Source organism: Galeopterus variegatus, unplaced genomic scaffold (genome assembly GCF_000696425.1).
Source record: "Galeopterus variegatus unplaced genomic scaffold, G_variegatus-3.0.2 Scaffold3464, whole genome shotgun sequence".
Classification (NCBI taxonomy): Eukaryota; Metazoa; Chordata; class Mammalia; order Dermoptera; family Cynocephalidae; genus Galeopterus; species Galeopterus variegatus.
The window spans coordinates 66,739-71,505 of NW_007729575.1; positions in this window are offsets into that span (position 1 = coordinate 66,739).

Below are 4,767 nucleotides of genomic sequence, written 5' to 3' on the forward strand. Positions count from 1 at the left end.
TAGCGACCACCCAACAAGTTGCTAGGATGATTAAATGTGTCAATACAAATAAAATACCAAGCAGAGTGTCTAGCACATATTAATGATGAATGTCTGTTATTATTATTACTATTATTATTATCGACATCGGCATCATAGCCATTACTCCTGATACACTTGTAGTATTCTTCAGGTAATTCAGACAGGTAGCTGGTATTTTCCTTCAGATGTATTTATTCTCTGAACAAAAACAAGTGCTCCATAAAAGAAGCCTCTTTTTATGATATAAGGAATTTTCATCAATTTATGATGATAATCAAAGGTACAATTATGTTTTAAAGTTAGAGTCTCCTTCAGTTGTTACAGCACATTTTACATAACTTTCACATGTAGATCAAAGTTCTTTTTACTGTTTAAAGATAGAAATGATAGAATAAATTTGTATTTTGATAAAAATATCTTTATTTACTCATAATTACTAAGCAAATGGAATCGTGCCTAAAGCCTTCAAACAAGCCTCTAAGAATGCGACTGGGATTATCACCAATGCTTCACAGAATGGTTAGAATCTGGGAATCTCAGGGTTAGGAGAATTCACGGGGGTCGTCTAGTCTGCTTTAATCAGTTGTATAAACCTATTTGTAAGACCCTCACATGGAATAACTCCGGAACTAGAAACTCTCCACCTGTAATTATTGGTTGCCTTAAGTTCTTTCTGCAGTGCAGGAAACAATACACAAGCAAAAAATATCTGCCTCTTACTCTGGCCCTTCAGTAACTGGTTTTATAAAGTCATTCATGCTTTTTTGTTGTCTGAACATAATATTACTGATGATTACTAAACCAAAATCAAAACAAAACCCCCATTCTTTACAGTATTTATAGCACAGATTGCTAGAGGCCTTGTTGGTTGGAAAACATCATTGGCTGGGTTTTTTTGGAGAAAATGACATGTGCCAAGACCCAAGGTGAGGAGTGTAGACTTTATACCATGATCACTGAATTTATGGAGATATGAAGAACTTTAGCAAGTTGTAGCAGGCATGAGTGAACTGTTAGTAGGGTAACCATTTGCTGAAATGGCTTTCCGGAGGAGGAAGAGATTTTGCATTGGCCCATTTAGTTAGCTCAATATTTTAATTAAAAATTCATTTTCATCTTTCACTCATTTTCCTTAATTGTGGAAGATAAATAAATGCTGGAAAAGAAAAAGTTGCCCTTGATACTGCTTTTGTACCCAAACCAGGCTATAGATGGCTAAAGACCAAAGCCACCCTTAAAATAGTTCCCTTATAAAATGTTCAATAATCTGAATAGTTTATTGTTTCATTTGGGATAGACAAATGTTTGCTACCATAATGCTATATCACAATGACAGATAGTCTCCATTTACACCAGCAGGAAAAAATAATTTGGAGAGAGGCTATTTGCATTTGGCTATGTATCTATTCTATTTATAATATTGAATATAAACATGCTAATCCCACAGAGACAAAAATGTCTTTCCAGTTGAATTCTCTATCAAGCTGAGACGTAGAATGTTAATTCTGCACCAGTGTTGATGAATTCTGATTCTAAAAATATTCTCTTTAATGCATCATGAAGTACTTAAGTTTGAGGTTAGTTGAAACTATTAGAATACGTTTCAAGTTTTAGAAAAAATGCTTTATTAAAATGCACATTTAAATGAGATGCATCTCTGAGACCTGATACTTTAAGTTGCTAAGTCCTCAGTAACAATAATTAAAGCTTACATCTCATTACTAATAAAATGACAAATTGAATATTGTTTATGCACTATTAAAATTCAAATTTATTTTAGGAAAAAAACATTATTGATGTTACTGAATCAAAAGTCAACATAGACTGATAATTTGCCTCAACCTGTTACATAAAGGCTATGGCCAAATTAGGGATAAAAATAGATAGAAATGGAAACAAATTCCTTTCTATCCTATATGAGTAACAACCTAGAGCTTTGGTATTAGTGTAATGAAGATATGGTCTCATATCTCAGCTTTGTGACTTACAAGCTATTTGACCTAGGACTGCATTATTTAGCTTAGTTTTATTTTTTAGAAAACATGGCCACTAAAGTCTACCTTGTTAGGTTACTGCAAAATTAAAATGAGAATACAAAAGTCATTCCCTTTCCATTCTCCGGGCAGTGAGACATAGGCTGGTGTTCTGTAGGTTTACTCTGAATGGTTACTTTTGCTGCCTTCCCTGACAACATCACATCCCTCCACTATACATACTTGGAAGAATTATTCTTGCTCACTTATTTCTTTTTATTTTGGGGTAAGCAAACAAGCATCCCAAATTCGAGTGTGAGCTCCAAATGAATGCGGTGACTCTGTGTTTTGTTGATTTTGTCTCTGCTTTGGTTCATTTTCTTTACTCATTTTTGCATATTTCATGTCTTTCCTATGATTGTCATAGTAGGTGCTTGATAAACACTTCTTGAGTAAACAAACATGCAAAATCTCCGTAGGCCACATGTGATAAGTTTTTGAGGAAAGAATAATGTCTAAAACCAATCATGGGGGTTAGATGCGAAGAAGAATTAGAATATGTCAGATCAAGTACTGGGAATTCAAGAGAAGCAACTGGGACCACAGCAAGAATGAATTTACTTGGAGGAACCATGTGGCAGATAGAACACAGGTGGCCCTCTGTGATCCTCACCTGCTGATATTCACGTCTTTGTGTCACCACTTCCCCTTAGTTTGGGCAGGACCTGTGATTTTATTTTAACCAAGGGAATATGGCAAAGGTGATGAGGTGTGCATTATTATAATATATAAGTTTGTTGTGTCTATATTTTTATAGTCTCTCTCTCTCTCTCTTTTTTGCTTGCTTTGAAGAAGCAAGTTGTCATGAATTCTACTGCCACAAGAAATTGAATTCTGCTGACAATCACAAGAACTGCAAAGCAGATCCTTCCTCAATCCAGCCTTCAGATGAGAACCCTGGCCAACATCTGGATTGCTACCATGGGAGACCTTATGCAGAGGACCTATCTAAGCTATACCTAGACTCCTGACCCATGGAAACCGATATAATAAATGTGGTTTATAACAGCTACCAAGTTTCTGTAATTTTGTTACACAGCAATAGAAAAGGAATACAAGCAATCAAGGTCAAGACATAGAAGCAAAGAAGAAACAAAACAAAGAAGTGACAAAGATGTGCAAGTACAGAAAACAATATGCATATCAGATTTTTTCTAAAGCCAGAATACATTTATGAAGTGCTATCTTCCAGATCAGCTCCAACCTATCTCAAAGACGCCACATCTTTGAGGTGTGGCAACTTTATTGCAACATCACTAATAATTTTCTTGTGAACCACATAAAACAATTCTATTTCAGAGTCACAGCCTTGCCTCAAACAACTGTATTGAAAATATATGTCATGATCACAAGAAGAGTTGAGCAAAGTAGTGGAAGTTCAGTGCAAATTCTTTATCGCTAATAACAGCAGCTACAGTGAATGTGTCCACTGCATCACTTTGAGATCCAAAGGCAACACATAGCTGGGATGTTGTCAGCCATTAGCAACATTTTCTCTACTGATATTATGAATTATTACACAAGAAACAGTAAAGAGGACACAAGGACGGTCTTTAGAGATTTTACATATACCCTGAGGAGTTTGCTCAATGAAGAGGACACATTCCTGCAATAACAGACATCTCATAACTAGATATAAGCATCATATAAAGAAAGTAGGATTTATTCTCCCAGCCTATGATGGCCATAGTCACATTTGCAGTAGTCTGTCACCCAAAATGTGAAGGAAGCCCCACAGAGCATCAGCTCAGAGGGTCCCTTACCTACACACAGGTGGCAGAGATGTGTGGCTCTGGGTTGCTGGAAGCTCTGTGCTTTCAAAGAGCCTAGTCCCCCTCTCTCCTAAATGTCCCAGAAGAAAGACTGCCTGGCAGCCTGAAAAGCAACTGCAATCACCTCAGTCCAGGGTAGAAAAGACCAACACACCTCTCCAAACACTTCCCAGCCTCGGCTGAATTTTGTTAATTAGTGTTTACTTTTAGAGCATTTGTCATTTGAGGCATTACTGCAAAATACTTATGAGTGCTAAAACAAAATCTAAAAATAAGACCGGGAGGGTGAGTGACTTGCTTAAAGGACACACAGCCAATTGTCAACAGGTTTGATCTCTAAACCACCCCAAGTTCTGTTACATTTCTCATTTTCTCAGTTAGACATTCCATGTCAGTTATTGCCTAACAATTCTGGACTAGGTACTGTGCAAGGTGTTGTGATTCTGTGAACCAGAAATGAAATTCTTATTCATTAGAACTCTTCTGTATAGAGAAATGTGTAATAAAGCTTTTAAAATGTTGGAATGGAAGAGCAGGGAACTATAGGAGGTAAAAGACAGAGGGGTAATTTTGGTATTCTCTAGAAATCATCCCTAATGCGCACAGAGAGAGGTGTGGCTAAGGGACATGTACAAGTAGTTGATACATATCAATTCTAAGGTAGGTCAAACACTCAAATGCCTATAGGGGCTGGAAAATTCTGATAAATGGGCATGCAATATCGTAAGTGGTGAGGGCTGTGATTGGTGGAGGTTATATGCCCCATTCAAAAGAAGAGCAGCCATACTCAGGTCTACCTTATTATTGCCTTGTGTGGATGTGAGCCCAGTGTCACCAGATCTTCTGATTTTTTTTTCAAAGGTGCCAACAATATAGATTTTATGAGATGTCCTAAAGCTCTTAACTTGTTTGCTAGCCTCCTAGAAGTAGAGCTAGAATAA